The sequence below is a fragment of the Marmota flaviventris genome, chromosome 3 (genome assembly GCF_047511675.1).
Source record: "Marmota flaviventris isolate mMarFla1 chromosome 3, mMarFla1.hap1, whole genome shotgun sequence".
NCBI lineage: Eukaryota > Metazoa > Chordata > Mammalia > Rodentia > Sciuridae > Marmota > Marmota flaviventris.
In genome coordinates this window covers 36,022,727-36,039,943 of record NC_092500.1, presented here as the reverse complement: position 1 = coordinate 36,039,943, position 17,217 = coordinate 36,022,727, and the positions used below count along the sequence as shown (strand labels likewise).

At 36.5% G+C, this 17,217-nt stretch overlaps 1 pseudogene; it reads right to left on the bottom strand.

The window, feature by feature from the left end:
- Positions 1-9,713: 9,713 nt before the first annotated feature.
- Positions 9,714-10,905, bottom strand: LOC114088454 (C-terminal-binding protein 2 pseudogene; annotated as a pseudogene).
- Between the last annotated feature and the right edge of the window lie 6,312 nt (positions 10,906-17,217).

Sequence of the window (17,217 nt, the reverse complement as noted above, 5' to 3'; positions counted from 1 at the left end):
TTTTTTGTGTTTGCTAAGTGCTGCTTTGTGGCATAACATACAGTCTATTTTAGAGAAGAAACCATGTGCTGCTGAAAAGAAAGTATATTCGCTTGATGGATGAAATACTCCATGTATGTCCGTTAAGTTTAAATTATTGATTGTATTATTTAGCTCTGTAATTTCTTTGTTTAGCTTTTGTTTGAAAGATCTATATAATGGTGAGAAAGATGTTTTAAATCAGGAAGAATTATTGTGCTGTGGTGTATTTGATTCTTGAAGTTGAGAAGGGTTTGTTTGACGTACATAGATGCTCCATTGTTTGGGGCATATATATGTTCAATTGCTATTCTTATTGATGTATGGTTCCCTTAAGCAATATGAAATATCCTTCTTTATCTCTAACTTTGGTATGATGAAGTCCACTTTATCTGATATCAGGATGAAAACACCCATTTGTTTATGAAGTCCATGTGACTGGTACGTTTTTTCTCATTGTTTCACCTTCAGTCTGTGGATGTCTTTTCCTAGGAGGTGAGTCTCTTGAAGACAGCATATTGTTGGTTCTTTTTTGAAAAAATCCAATCTGCCAGTCTATGTCTTTTGATTGATGAGTTTAGGCCATTAACATTCAAGGTTGTAATTGTGGTATGATTTGTATATCCAGTCATTTTGGTTTACTTTTGATTTTTAACTTGATTTTGTTTCTCCTTTGATTGATTTTTCCTTTAGTGTATTTCCTCCCTTTACTGGTTTTTATTTCTTTATTGTGGAATACTTTGCTGAGAATGTTTTGTGGTTCAGGCTTTCTAATTGTGAATTCTTTTTAACTTTTGTTTATCATGGAAGGTTTTTATTTAATCTTCAAATCTGAAGCTTAGTTTTGCTGGATAAAAAATTCTCATTTGGCATCCATTTTCTTCCAGAGCTCGATATATGTTGTTCCAGGACCTTCTGGCATTGAAGGTTTGGGTTGAAGAATCAGCTGAAATCCCAATTGGCTTCTTCCTATATGTAAATTGATTTTTTTTCTCTCACCATCTTAAAATTCTATCCTTATTCTGTATGTTAGTCATTCTTGTTATAGTATGCCTTGGTGTTGGTCTTTTGTAATTTTGTACATTTGGGGTCCTGTAAACCTCTTGTAGTTGATTTTCCATTTCATTCTTTAGATTTGGAAAATTTTATAATATTATATGACTGAAAAGATTGTGCATTCCTTTGGTTTGTATCCCCATGTCTGTCTATTCCAATGAGTTACTTCAAGTTCCATTGATTTCAGCTCTGATTTTAATGATTTCCTGTCTTCTACTGCTTTTGGTGTTGATTTATTTTTCTTTTTCTAGGGCTTTGAGATGTAACCTTAGGTCATTTATTTTTTGACTTTTTATTCTTTTAATAAAAAAGAATAGATGGTAGTAGGGTGAAGGTTTTCTGGCAGATGACAATTGGTGCCATTTTAATCCACTTCAAAAAGGACTCACTTTCCCAGATGAAAAGTGTGGATAGCTGACTTCCTCTAGTTGTTAGCTTACTCTATCTCAATTTTTAAGGTGAAGTCAAACTCTTCTTGGAGTGACCTTGGACAGTCATTGAACAAGATGGCACTACCAAGTGCTGGACATTTTCTCCAAATGTGGGGCTCCTCTAGTGGACACGCATTGCTTTAGAATCCCCTGTTGACCTTGGCAGAGACTGCCAGGTTGGTCTCTGACAGTAATCTCTGCAGAATTCTGCTTCCTATTCCTTTTACAATCTTTTCCCCCAGTAACCTTTTAGGACACATAACTCTATCTCAGTGTCCATTTCATGGAGAACTCAATCTGCAACAGATGGGCAAAGGGAGATGTATTAAGAGGCTCATTTAGGCAAGTGATGCTGATGCTTTTGACTATATTAGTGATAGTGAGCTCTTGGGAAATACATTGCAGATGTACTCTAAAGGGGGACTCAACAGTAATTGTTAAGTGGTCAAATGTGAAATGATAGACTGGATTCAAAGGTTGACTTCACATTTTGCCTTGAACAATTGAAAGAAAAGGCAAAAAATGGAAAAAAGAGAAGAATGTGAGGAGCTGAGGTGGGGAATTGTGTTCAATTGTAGCATGTCCATTTTACTATGTTAAATTGGTATTACTAGTTTAAATTTTGGGCTAATGTTCATTGACAGACTTTTGGAAGTTACCAGCCTATTGTAATACTTAAGCCAGAGATGTGGAAAACTTGCCTAGGAAACAGGAGTAGGCATAGGAAAGAAATATTGTACTTCCTGGCACCACAAAGTTTAGAGGAGAAGCCAGTTAAGAAGTCTTCAAAAGCTAGGTGTGGTGGTGCACACCTGTAATCCCAGTGGCTCAGGAGGCTAAGACAGGAGAATGACAAGTTCAAAGCCAGCCTCAGCAATCTAGCGAGGCCCTAAGCAACTCAGCAAGATCTTGTCTCTAAATAAAATATTTCTAAAAAATGGCTGGGGATGTGGCTCAATGGTAAAGTGCCCCTGGGTTCAATCCTTGGTACCAAAAAGAAAAAAAAAAAAAAGTCTAAGAAGACATAAACACTGGGCGGTGAAAGAGGCAGGAGAGCTTGTCCTAGAGGCTAATTGAAAAAAGGTTTTCCCAAAGGAAGGAAAGATCACCTGATTCAAATGTTGAAAGGGACTGAACAGTGAAGACAGAAGTTACTGCTGGATTTGGGAACATGGAAGACTTGGTGACTTTGATAAGAATGGCTCTAGTAAAGTGGTGAAGATAGAAGATCATATGAGTTCAAGAGCAAATGCTAGACAGGCAAGTGAGCAAATGTAAACATGCAGCTCCACTCCTTAGACAAACCATGAACAGCTGGATGCAGGTGTGTGGCCAAAGTCATGAGTTATTTAGGTGATTCCTGTCATTTTAATAAACACATATATCCATTACAATGCTCAGACATTTTTAATGTGCCCTACAAAATAGCCAAGTTACTTTAGGAGGGCAAGGACTACTTTAAGAGGGCAGCACTACTGTTGTTTTAGTTGGGAATTTGAGAACAGAATATATTGTCTACAGTCACACAGGCAGTCTAGTGTGAAAGTGGTAATTGAACTCAGGTCATAAGAATTAATAGTCTTTTCCAGAATCAATCATCCTAAATCTAAACTCATGCAGGATGTTTCTATGTCAGAGCTCAATACTGATGTGAATAAGGAGTACAAGGATAACTTGATGATAAAAGAGGGTGAGAGAACTGTAGGAACAATTCCTTGTGCATGTGAGACAGGATACAAAGACAGTGCCTAAATGGAGGGTTTGGTTAGTACAGAGTGGTGGGCAGAGCCCATCCACCATGATAGACAAGAAGATTAAATGTGTGAGTGCAGCTGCAGGTAAGTTTTTAGCTTTGGTGCTGAGAGCGTGAGGAAGTTCTATTCTGATTATTCTTATTCTCCAGTAAAACGTGCAGAGAAAGGAGAAGGTGTGAAATGTTTTCTTTCTGTTTATGGGAGAATAAAATGACTAGGAAAATATGAAAGGATTGCCTTGGAGTGGCAACAGCCTACATGATATTTCTGGTCATAAAAGCAAAGTGAGTAAATCAGCACATTTCTCATAAATGTTTTCCTATAGCCAGTGCAGCTGCATATATGTATCAATAAAGTAGGTGAAGAATTATAGTTACAGTGTTGGCAAATAATCAATGGAAATGAAAGTACTGGAAGGAGTCCACTGAATTTGAAGGCACACTAGCATGAAGTCTGGTAAAGAGTGGATGACTCTACTTGAAAGTCAAAAGTGATTTCTAGGGTCACTAGAAACTGTTTAATTTATGAGAAATGTGGCTATTCAATCTCAATGGACAGACCTTCTACTCGAGTTGATTATTGTAGGCTTTAAATTTGGTTGTCATGGAAATGCTTCCCTGTGTATTCAAAATATAAAGCAATTCTGCTCCATGAATATTTTGGTACTCAGTTTTGCTGGCAGTGAAACTGGCAAAGCTATCATTTGTCTGCTTTGGAGTTTAAGATTTGAAAAGTAATTACAATTATAATGGTTATATGCAACGTTGCTACGTATTTACTGTATGCAAGCACCGTACTAAGGACTTAAAATTATTAATTTATTAACTCTGATCAACAGGACTAATTGTGTTATTACTATGCCAGTTTTGCAGTTGAGGAAACCAAGAACAAGTAAGCCACAGGAAAGCTCATGGTCAGTTCTGTGTTAGCCAGGGAAAGATAGCAAAGTTACCCATGAACTTCTTAACTCACATAGTAGGAAAGTCCAGGTGTTGTCCAGCACAGGCTCTTCAAAGAGGTTATAAACCCCTTATCTTTGCTTCCCTCTTTATTGGCCTTGTTCTCTGCTCCAATACTCCCAAACCTTTCCCAGGATAGCTTCTGGTAGCTTAAGGCTTAGCTCTTTTAACTTGTTAGTTCTGGTGGAAAAATACCCATCCTAATAGACCCTCACTGGGTCTTAGGATGACCTGGGATAAATGGTAACCCTGAACTGATTATTGGAACTAGTGGGATAAAATTGCCTGATCTGGGTCAAGGAAGGATTGGTATTAGTTCACCTGAACTTTATGGACTAAGCATTGAGGAGAGATTGTTTCTCAGAGAAAAATTTAGAGGCTCTTACTAGTGACCAGTGACCAGGCTCTTTAGATCTTTCCTTTGCAACACTTAAAAATCACAATTATATACTTAAATGATTTTTCTCTGGTTAAAATTTGTGATATGATTAAATTTTGTCACACAATTTTGTTTAATGAAAAAATGAATTTAATTTGTGTTTAAAGTTTAATATCAATATATAGTGAGAAACACTGTACTGAGCAAATTGTTAATATCTCCTATGTAGTTGTCATACAAACTTGTTTCAAAATTATTTTACATGTATTTTCACATGCACAAATGCAGATTTAGTATGATGAGTTCTCATTTACATACCACCCAGCTTCAAAAATGATCAAATCATGACCATTTATTTTTGCTATGTCATGATCAAATTTGCACTTTATAGAAGTAGTACTTTTCTATTGATAACTAACACTGATACAAATGATTCAAAATATAATGAAATTGGTGTGAGTAAACATTTTAGGTAGCAATGGTTCTAATCCAGATGAGAGCTTGAATTTAAATAAGTGAGAGATTAGGGGGAGATATATAGAGATAGATAAATAGATATAGATAAATTTTATATACCTATATAAGATTCAGGATCTAAAGAACCTGGTCACTGGTTAAATGAGCTATGCTGTAAAACATACTGACAACAGAGTGCTTGAGGTTATTTAGTCTTTTTTCCTTCTGTTTAAATACAACCAATATGCTATTAAACTATCTTATTATAGCATTATGGAATTTTCCTTTGCAACACTTAAAAATCACAATTATATACTTAAATGATTTTTCTGGTTAAAATTTGTGATATGATTAAAATTTGTCACACAATTTTGTTTAATGAAAAAAATGACTTTAATTTGTGTTTGATTTTTTTGGTCTTTAAGAGAGTAAGCTAAACACATAGGGAGGTACTTGACAGAAATAGAGGCTAAATAAATATGTTTCTGGAAATAAGTAGTTCCTCAGTATCCTCAGGTGTTTGTCCCAGGACCATGCAACACCAAAACCTGTTGCTGCTCAAGTCTCTTATGTAAAATATTTAGTATTTGCATGCAACCTATGCATATCCTTCAGTATATTTTAAAGAGCCTCTAGATTACTTGTAATACCTCATAAAATGTAATTGCTATGAAATTAGTTGTTGTATTATTTAGGAAATGACAAGGAAAAGAGTTTATTTATGTTCAGTACAGACACAGTTTTTTCCCTAAATATTTTCTAATGGTGATTGTTTGAATCTGCCCATTTGGAACCTGTGGATAGAGAGGGCCAACTGCACATTACTGATAAAATATTTAAAAAATCACTAGTTAATTGAACTTAAAAAATTCATCTTCTTCTAGAAATTGAGTATGTTTTAAATAAGACTTCAACAGAATAAGACTGTGAAAGTACAATTTAAAGAGGGAAAAACCAAACTATAAAAAGAGAATTAAGCAAGTAGATAATTAATGCCTTGATTGGTTTAGGTATGCTCCTTCTGAAAGTTAGGGTTTGGGCTGATTCTATTATCATTTGATGTGAGTAATAAAAAAAATGTTATATACCAGTCTTTAGTGACTCAGGAGCCTGACTTACAACAGTGCTTGGTTTAACATTTAGCTATCACACATACACACACACAAACATGACTTCAATTTCAAATTTTTATTGGCATCCATATTGTCATTTTAAATACAACAAACCATGAAAAGTGACTCTCCTCCTTCCCTAGCCTTAGTACTGACAATAACATCAGAGAGGAAGAGATATCCTGTATTTTGGTAGTCAAAATACAAAATCTACATGAATTAAGCTCTTTCACAATGATATTATCAGAGCTGATACTTGAAAAAACACACTGAGATAAATAAAATGCAACCATATCTTTTTGCCTTGGACATTTCGTGACTCCTAATGTAAGAAAAGCTCTCCCTACCCACCCTCACCACTAATGTTAACAAAGTGTATCTTCCAGTAACGTGTTTGGTCTTCTCACTGCCACAAAGGAGTGCAATTCTGTTTATATAAAAATCTGATTAGTATTCTTTAGAGAATTTTTACTTCATTGGTCCTACTCTGACAGCAGACGGAGCCCTAAAATGAGACTATGCTTATTTTTCAAAAGCATTACCTATTCTGGAAGTATTTTCTTTTTAACGAAGTCAGCCATCAGAGTTGGGAAGAATCTCTTACTTGTCTAAGGACTAACATGCATGGATAATTGATCTCCTGATGTGAAATATATAATCTACTTTGGAAATCATGTTTTACTCCTAGGCTGTGGGCAAAGATTTATTTTAAAATTTAAAATATCATCTGGGATTGTCTCCATTTTAATTTAATTGTGTTAGGATTTTATGGGCTTTTGGCATCTAACAAAAAGGGAACTTGGGATCCTTCGGATTAGCAGTCCCATTCAATGAAGAATTCCTTTCCAATTTCAAGAAATTAGCAAAATTTGAAGATTTCCTGTATCCTTAAGACATTTAAAAAGTCAACATGGCCTTGTAGAATTATGATTTCTCACTTACATTCATAAGCTTTATTAAAAATAGCCAGACTATGACAGTCTTTCTTTTTCATTAAACACATTAACCTAATTAGGAAATTGGAGCTCTAAGAGAGATGAAGTATTTATTTTTTAATTTCTTCATTATATAATTCAATAAATATTTACTATGAATAATAAATTTTATCCTGTGTTAAAATGTTAAAACTTGAAATATGAATAAGATGCATCCATGCTTTTTATCATACATTTACCATAATTAAGTCTAAAATATGACCAAGTGTCATAGCAACAGGGATTTGAGTTTGTGCTTAAAATAGAATTCCCCCAAAGTAGAAGCCAACTTTTACCAAGCACTGTGCTTATGAAATTTCTACAATAGTTTGATAGAAATGGTAAGCTCAATGAGCATATTGGACTCAAAAAGCACCTGTGACAGTTCCATATTCAGCTTCTGAACAGATGTCTTATTTCATTGCTGTATCTTAAAAATACTTTCAGAACCTAAAACAAAGACTGACACAATAAATATTTGTTCAGTGAATGAATGAAGCAGTAAATTATCAGTGCATTATCAATACATCAGCCATAAATACTGACTGGGAAATTTTCATTAGTTTGCCCTTGTGTTTTGGATACATATTCTCTCTTGCCCAAAATTAAAAATACAAGTTGATAAAAAAAAAAACACAATTAAAGTAATAAATGTAGCTTCCTACTTTGTTTTAAAATTGAGAACATAGTGTGAGGAATAAAACACCTTCTATGACATTAATCAATTGAATTTTAATTGTGCTGTGTCTTTTCCATATTTTATATATAAACACTTTTTTATTTTATAGTTATGTAGAGATCCCGCAAAATATTTATAAATAACTGTGGCTGTCAAATATAGTTCTCCTTGAATGAATGAGAAAACTAACATGTCTAGACTTAGATTTGAAGGCTACTGCAGACGCTAAAGGGCAAAGAGTGACATTTGTTGTGAGTGCATGAATGGACTGGCATAGCTTTTAGAAATGTGAATGAGGATAAAAAAAAACCTTTGTGAGCCATATTATTGTTTACATGGTCTACTGCTGTTTCCTGAAAAACACTGGAAAATTCCTCTTCAGTTTTTAGTTTTCAGAAGTTAGTATAGAAAGAGATCAGTAGAAAATGTTTTTCCTTATTGTTCTAGTATGATTAGAAATATTCAAGTTGCAAATGAAGATTGAAAGCATTTAAAAACATAAGTCAAAATCAGAAATACAAAAAAAAAAAAATACAGTACCCTGAGTATTTTGAGCACTAAATATGAGTCCGTCACAATTGTAGGCAGTTGGATTCATCAGTATAGACAACAAAGAACCAGACGAAAACTGCTATTCTGTTTATTTGAGGACAGAGAGAAGAGAGGAAAGAATTGGGATCTGGAATTGTACCACTTAGAGACTGATTGGCTTTTTTTTTTTTTGGAAATTTTAATTACTTTTTATTGAAAACTGCACAGAACGCTAAATGTCCACCTTTTACAATAAACAAGTACAGTAACAGTAACTCACATTAAAACAAAATATACTTCTGATAGCCATTTTTCCTTTTGGGACAGGTTAAAGTTTTTCTTTTGTCACAAAAACAGGAATGTACCTATACAAAGGCTCAAAATAAGCCATCTTTTTAAACAAAAAGGCAATGATTCACAAAAGATTATGAATAGAACGTGTAACTAGTTGATACAAATCTAATAGGATTTGTTAAAATCAGTCACATCTAATAACACATCTGAAGTGTTCTTGTGAAGAAAATGATTTATCAATGTCTAAAAAAGTGGGTTTGTTCCTAGACAATCTGACAAGTTACCATAAAAAGTGTTTCCTGAGACATAAGGAAATGCAACATTATTCTTGAACCCTTAGCAGTTCAAGACTTTCCACTCAATAAAATAGCTGAGGATCTTAAAATGAGAAAACATATTTGAGTACAAACAGCTTGTGAAACTTAATACTTTTTTTTTTCTTTTTTGCATCATCAGAGGGTACAACTAAACTTACAACCAACTTGCCTGCTCGATATGCAGTTCAGCTGTGAGGGAGACACTTCTGCACAGGAGCCTGTACTGTCTTCAATCCTATAAGTGCAGGTGTCTAACACAGGCAAAAGTTTTTTCCCCATTTTGTAGCAATTTTGTCTTCCTATTAGCAAAAAGAGGTAACAAGCCCCTGTAGACCAAAGGGACGAGAGTCATAAGATGGGGATTTCCTCTTAATATTTTTTTTATTTTGATGTTTGTTTGGAACTCTTGATGCAACCTTCTAGAGCAAGGTGCTCAGGACCTGCTCTGCCCAAGGAACTGATAAAGGAAAAAGCTCTATTTATTCTTTGTGATTTGATACACAGGTGGAAAACTTAAGACACAATAACAGAAGCTGGTCGTTAATAAATCCCGTCCTATTCTTTCAGCGCTTCCCAAAGCAGACGACATCTTCAGTTTTCTAGCTCTTGTAGCTTTTAACACTGCAACATCAACGATGCATATGTCCAGGGTCAGTTAAAAAGACTTGTCAAATTCTTTCTCTTTTAGTTCATCCATTTTCACTGTTTCTTGGTCCCAAGTTTATCTGAATGATTACGTTTCAGCATTTTCTGCTATTGCTCGTTGGGGTGCTCTTGATTGTCCCCATGTTTTGTAGGCTGGTTGGGAGAGGGAGCTTGGGAAGGGTGTGCCACCGGTGGGGAGGTTGTGAGTCTCTGGGATGCCTCCAGGGATGATCCCTTCCGTGGCTGCAGGAAGTCCTCCCGGAGCCATGCCTACTATGCCCGGTGGACATCTGTATGTGGCACCATTGAGCTCAGGATGAATTGCTTGCTGGTCTATTTTTGACCAAGGAGCTGATGTGACAAAGAATTCCTTGTTGACACAGTTTCTTTAGCTTTCTGGGATGCGACCTGTGTGTGATTGCTCGGCGGATCTCAGTGGCAGCTGCCTCTCTCATCTCAAGTGATGCTTGTTCACTATACCAGGCCCTGTGGGGGGGTGCAGATGAGATTTGGTGCATCTTTCAAAGGACCCTGAGCAAAGCTAAAGGGCTCCGATTCATGCACATAGAGGGCTGCCCCTCCTATCCTGCCCTCCTTGAGGGCCTTCATCAAGGCCTTCTCGTCCACCAGGCCACCATGGGCTGCATTAATAAGGTATGCCCCTTGCCTCATCTGCTTTATAGTAAAGTCATTGATGAGGTGGTGGTTATGTTCGTTGAGATTGCAGTGCAAGGAGACACAGTTGCTCTGATATAGCAAGTCCTGCAGGGTGTAGACCCTCTGCACACCCAGGGACCGCTCCATCCCATCCTGCAAGTAGGGGTCATAAACTATGACGCTGAATCCAAAGGCCTTGGCTTGAACAGCAACCGCCTGCCCTGTGCCACCGAAGCCACGGATTCGTGCTGCTCCTGAGGCCACCTCGCGGATCTGTTCCACACTCTGTACCCGCGTGCCTTCCCGCAGGTCCTGGTACAGCCACGTGTTGCGGTGGTACAGGTTGAGGATGTGGCAGATGGTGGAATCGGCCATATCTTCCCCGGCAGCCTTGATGTCCACGTTGTCATAGCCACTGTGGATCCGCACAATCACCCGCAGGGCCTTGAACTTCTCCAGGTCTTCCCTGGTGAAGGTGATAATGTGGTTCATCATGGCCCACGGCCTCATTTAACACCTTTTTGTGGATCTCCTGAGTGGACTGTGCATCGCAGAAGGCCACAGTGGTCAGGTCCTTCAAGATGGGCATCTCCACGGTGCAGTCTCTGCCGTCCAGCAGTGTCCCCAAGGGGCGGGGGTGCAGGGGGCCCGGATACCACTATAAATCTGTCTGCAAATTCTACAGTTCACGCGACGGGCTGTCCGTCTTCTTAAGGGGATACAGCTTCATTGGCTCAAAACCATTTAAGGTGGTGAAACCCGTTTGCTTGCAATTGGTCAGGATCGCTCAGTCAATCAACGAACCTCCGCAAAAGTCCACTAGAGGCGCCAGGGACACCAAGACTACAGGTCTGGGGTATCGGAGGGCACGATCACTGGAGCAGGGATGGCCCCAGCAGGGTCGTGCCGGGTGCCTGGCTCTGGTGAGGCTCAGTCGTGGGTCCTGATTGGCTTTTGACATTGGCAGACATTGTGCCTTTACTTACCTAAGTATCTAAGATGTGCCTTTACTTATTTAAGTATCTAAGATGACTTAAATTTGGAATTTTTCGTTCAGGTAACTATAAGCTAATAGAAAAGTTGTAAGAATAGTACAGCAAGTCCTCACAAAATGTTTATTCATAAAACACTTTCATTGACTGTAGAGTAATTTTTTTTTTTTTCTGGTGCTGGGTATTGAACCCAGGGCTTTGTGAATGTGAGGCACGCACTCTACCAGCTGAGCTATATCCCCAGCCCCATTTATGGCTTTTATAGCAAAAGGACCCAATCCAGGCTTACATGTTGCATGTTGCTGTCACATCTCTTCAGTTGCCTTCCATCAAGAACTGTTCCTCAATCCTTCCCTGACCTTTGCAACCTGTAGGTATTTATTAGCTTGTAGAATTGAGGTTTTCTGATGTTTCCCTTATTAGATTCAGGCCATCATTGTCCCTGCAGTGATTCTGGGCCCTTCCTCTGTATTCCATCAGGTGGGACATGAGGTTGTTTCATCCTGTGACTGATGACATTCGCTTGGACCACTTGAGTGAGATGATATCCTCTAGATTCCTCCACTGTAAAGTGTTTCCTTTTTATATAATTGGTATGTATTTTTGGGAGATACTTCATTCAGCATTCGCCCACTAGTTTTAACTAGTTTTGTTAATGTTACTTGGATTATTATGACTGATAAATGATAATTTGCAAAATTCCATTTCTGTTTTCTACACATATTAGTTGTTATTTTACTGTTTGGAAAATCTTACTCTCTTTCTTTGCTCCTTTTCTCTCTTTCTTTGCTTCTTTTCTCTCTTTCTCTTCCAGTGTAGACTTAGGGTTTCTTTTTTATGCAGTTGGCTATGTTCTCTTACTATTATTAAGAATTTTGATACTAAGTTACCCTAGATTTGGCCAGTGGGGTCCCCCTTCAGGCTGGCTTTGGTATCTATCTGACACAGGACAATCATTCTTTGTGTATTCCCTTAACTTCTGCCTAGTAAATTCTAGAATTTCTAAAACTAGCTCTGTAGTCCAGGGAGCCCTGGAAAGTCTTGGTGTTGTGCTAATTTCTATCAGAGTGACACTGTCCTCAGACCCTCTCAGTGCATAGGGCTAGTGGATCTGATCTCTCTCTTAATATATCTATTATACCCTCTAGGTTTTCTCCTTTCATATTCATGGCTTATTTTTCTTTCAGTGAGAAAGCTGACCTCTGTTTTTAATTTATATTTTTGTTTATTGGGATGGGCTGCTGTCTCACTAAAGGGCTACTTTGCCTTGCCCTCTGCCAGGTGTTTCTTCTTCCTGATAGGGGCCATTTAATGGCTTTTGGGACTATAGTATTAAGAAGAGAAACAAAGAAGGAAGAAAAGGGGCAATTAATTTTAAATGAGGACAACAGAGGCTATGTAGATTTTTTAAAAAAATAGTGTAAGTGCATATTTGATAATTTTTCAGGGTAATACTATGACACTGAACTAATAATGTCATATATTATTAATAAAGTTAAAATCCAGAATACATTTATAGTTTTCATATATGTACCTTCAATTACTCTGTTCTTTAAAACCTAACATCTTTCCTAATGGCAATAGTAATGTCTTTGGATTCCATATATACAGTTTATACTGCTTTTCAGTGTTCAAAGAGGAAAGGAATGAATACGTGGATTTCTTGATCTCATTTGGGTAACTACTAATGAATATGCTGTCCAATTTTTTGAAAAAAAAAAGAGTGAGCACTTTTAATTTAAAAAACATGAGTAGATTAAAAATAAACTTGTTATGGAGAAAAGAATCTACCATCTCTCAATAGTTTGTGATCTTTGACAGAAGTTAAAGACAGAAATGTTCTGACATTCTTGTTTTGAAAGGTTGAGTTTAAAAATAAAAGTGACTTGACAAACAGAAACCCTAGATTAGACATTGGCCCACAGCATCACAAGATCAAACAAACTAAAAACAAATAATCCAAAAATGGTAGAGTACTGCAGGGTGAGAGGCAAACAATATTCTCCCAAGGGGAAAACAATGAGGAGGTGCTGCACGCATCTGAGTAGTCATTTACGATTGGATAACACCCTGGGGAGGGGACTGGCATATTTGAATATCCTAATTAACAAAAGAGCCACAACTTGAGAAACTTGCTTCTTTGATTTTTCTCAGCTCTCATTCGTTCATTCCTGTGATCTTTCTAACACCTGGAAAACTACCACTTCTGACTTACAGGAGCATTTCATTTCCTCAGTTTTTTTCCATCACTACTTCTAAATCTTCAAAGTATGGTTCTTATTTTAAAAAGAAGCTGGGTTTTAACTACATAATGAGTTTCTCCAGCTATTTTCCAGGATCTCTGCTCCTGATTTTCCCCTCTGTCATGATAAAGACGTATCACAGACCTATAACTACTCTTGCTGGTGGGTATCAAGTCTCCTGAGTGAGAAAATTTATTCAGTCATTAAGCTGTTTTCAGAGTACCTACTATGTGCCATGCCCCCATGAGACAGCATGACCTCACAAAGTACACTTACATTCATGGAAAAGGTTAAAAACTATTATGATAACTGTATAGTGTCCCAGAATTCTTCTAGTAAGGTAAGCAGTTTTTTTTTTTTTTTTTTTTTAGTAGAAAAGGGAGAATCATAGAATCAGTGGAAAATCAAGAAAATCCAGCTCAGGAAATCAGCAGGAAACAAGGGTGGGGCTGTTCTGGATAAGGAATGGATTATACTGGCAGGACTGGTTAGGTAATGAGGCCACGAGTACAGTTCCTGTCCTCAACACATGTTTATAAGCATGCAGGGTGACTGGGAATCCCAGGTCATTTGGGAAACTCGTGGTTTTTAGCACTGAAAGTCCCGTGTCCCAGGAAACATTTTAGTCCTAGGCAAACTGAGATGGTTGGTCACCATTTTAGTAACATCTGACCCAATTATCCTTGGATAAGAACGAGATTTAAATGTCTCAATTAAAATATAGAAAAGTATATTCATAGTTACTATATAAAATGAAGATATGGGGCAGATTCTGGAAAAAAAATAGCAGTTTAGCAGAATTTAAGTTAATGCTTTTAACTCAATCAGCTTCTACAGCTAGGCTTATTGATTCATAATTTTATGTAGGTTGTGGCCACAGTTAAATTTATATAAAATTCCTTCACATGCTTTCTGATCCATTTCAAACTTCCTATTAACCATGTAATCTTTCTGAATAGTTCCAGTCTCCACTAGTGTCTTCTGCGTACTAAAACACTTTTATTTGTTAACTTAAAATATAGACACTGTCTTATTTGATGACCAGTGTTTATTCACAGGAACTTTCAGAATGTTCCATCTATATTATCTTATTTAATTCTCACAACTCTGATAGGTCCTCTCAGTATGTTTCCAATAAAGCCACTGAGTCAAACAGAACTTGCCCATGGTCACATATCTAGTAAGTAGCAGAACTAAAATTGAATGCTCATTGACTCAACTCCAGAACATGGGCTTTAAAAACTTCATCTCATTGTCTCCCAGTGGTTACTAACAATTTTTTAAATTGGTATTGTCTCTTAGAAAACAATATCCTTAAAGGAAGGAAATATCTCTGCAATAGGTGATATATTAAAGCTGCGGTTATCAAATCCAGGGATCTGTTTAAAGTATTGATGCCTATGCTTTCTTCTCAAAAATTCTTATTTAGCTGGTTTGATGTGTGTCCTGGCCATTTGATTAACTAAAAAAAAAAAAAAAAAAAAAATAGCTAGGTGTTCCTGTGTACAGCCAGAGCTGAAAAACTGTTGGCATGGTATATTGATTAATATCTTTCTATTCATGGGCTTGTGAACAATTGAGAATGAGGAGATGATTCGGGGGAAATTGAGGTAGATTTGAAGAATCAGACAAGTGTCTAGGAAAAACTTGTGAAACTTGATTTTGGTCTTCAAGGTAAATCAAGACTTGCAGACACATCAGGGCTTACATAAGATAAACAGGCAAACACAAGTCTATCAAGTTCCTCATCCAGATAGATCAACTCATAAATTTATTTTAAAAATACTTCCTTGAAATCATTGCCTACAATGTTGGTAGCAGGATGGGCTCTTGGAGGGCTGATAGACCTGCCCTATATTTGGGTTAGGTGGTGTTTTCACAACTCTGTACATCTGTTTAAATTCATAGAACCGTCCACCAAAAAGTTGATTTTGTAGTATAATAATTAAATAATAAAAAACATTAAAAAATATCAGTAAAATAAAATAAAATACTTCTTTAAAAAAAGAGTAACTTGAACATTTTGAACTCAAATTAATGCATATATTCACGTATATGATTGTCTTAAATTTTAAATTCCATCAAATAATATCACTTGATCTCATCAAGATTTTTCTGAAGAATGGTGATATTTAAAAAAAAATTTCATATTAACACCAGAACTGCATTTATCTCATCTCTTCCCAGTTTTTTTGTCATCTACTGTTAAAATAAAAAAGGCACCAATTAAAAAATAAAAAATAAAAAGGCAGCAGTGAAACAAAACGGGCTCATTAGCAAACCACCATGTTACTCCCTTCAATCAAATATGTTTCTTAAATGAAACTGCGTTGTATCTGATAATAAGTGAGCACAGTGTGAAGCACTTCCTTTCTTTTGATTTCCAAATTCTGTTTTGAACTCTTCTCAGGTAGGAGAACAGAGACTACTGACACAGAACAAGGAGGGTATTTCAAGTCTAGACATCTGGGAACTGGGAGAGAAATCAAAATTCCAGGCAGGTACACAAATGATATATAGGCACTAAAATATAATGCAAAATAAACAACCCAGAAGGGCAGTGACAATAACTTGGAGATTTGTATAACCGGTACCCTCTGTCCTAGGGCAGGAACATTTTTGGAATCCTGTTGAAACAGGACCTGATTCTCAGTTTAGCTAGTTTGATTGTCAGGTTGAATACTTGAGTGTTGTGGGCTCAGAGGCAGAAAAAGGAAAGTGATTTTTGACAGCATAATGGATGACCCCAAATCCTTTTTGATTGAATTATGTCATAGTTAAAGATAGGGCCATTATACTCTATTGAAACAATTAACCAACTTACACTAAATTATCTGCATGACTGTTGATGGATAACAGCTCTTAGCAGTTAAAAAAAATAAAGCACATTGAATTTTTGGAATGTTTTTCTTCTGGATTTGAAATGACTACATTGAAATCTGAGTTGAAAATACTTTCTAGCAAAGGACTATATATATCATTTTATAGGAAAAACATGAACTCAGTATAAAAGCAGATGTGGTACTTCAGAATAGCACCAACAGTGTAATATAGTTGTTAAATTGGCCCCAAACACCAGCACATATATTTTTTTTAAAAAAAGGGCTGACAGGGAAAACATATCTCTTGAGAGTGTAAGCTAGACCATCTGTCAAATGGAGAATTGAAACCATATTTCCATTAGTGGTGGTCATTGATCACTTGGTGAAGATTTCTGTAGACAAATTGCATAGACTATGTTGTCTTCCACTATCTTATCTTACATGTACAGGCCTCAGACATTCTTCAAAGAAAGGCAATTTGGAGCTCAGAATTTGAGCAAGATTGTTAAAAATGTGATTCCAGGAAGGGAGCTCTATGGACATCAGTTGGAGAAAATGTCAGTGTATCAAATCGATAGAGACTGTAAGTTAGATCTGGGAACCACTAAATCGGCAATCATACTTTTTAAGGCCAAATCCAGAAGGAGTTCCAATTAAAAAAAAAATTATTTATTTGGCAGTTAAGGAGAAAAGAAAAAAAATACCTATAAATGAATTAGCTGGAAAATCAATGAAGAAAGATCTGCTTTCATTTAGACATTTCATACATGTTCTTCACTTGCCTATTACATATTACCAATTATCCTCACTGAGAGTGGAAACATGTAGGTTCTTTTGTGGGTGTTCAGCTTAAATGATTTATATGAATCCAAGTCTATATATAGAAAAGTAATCGGGG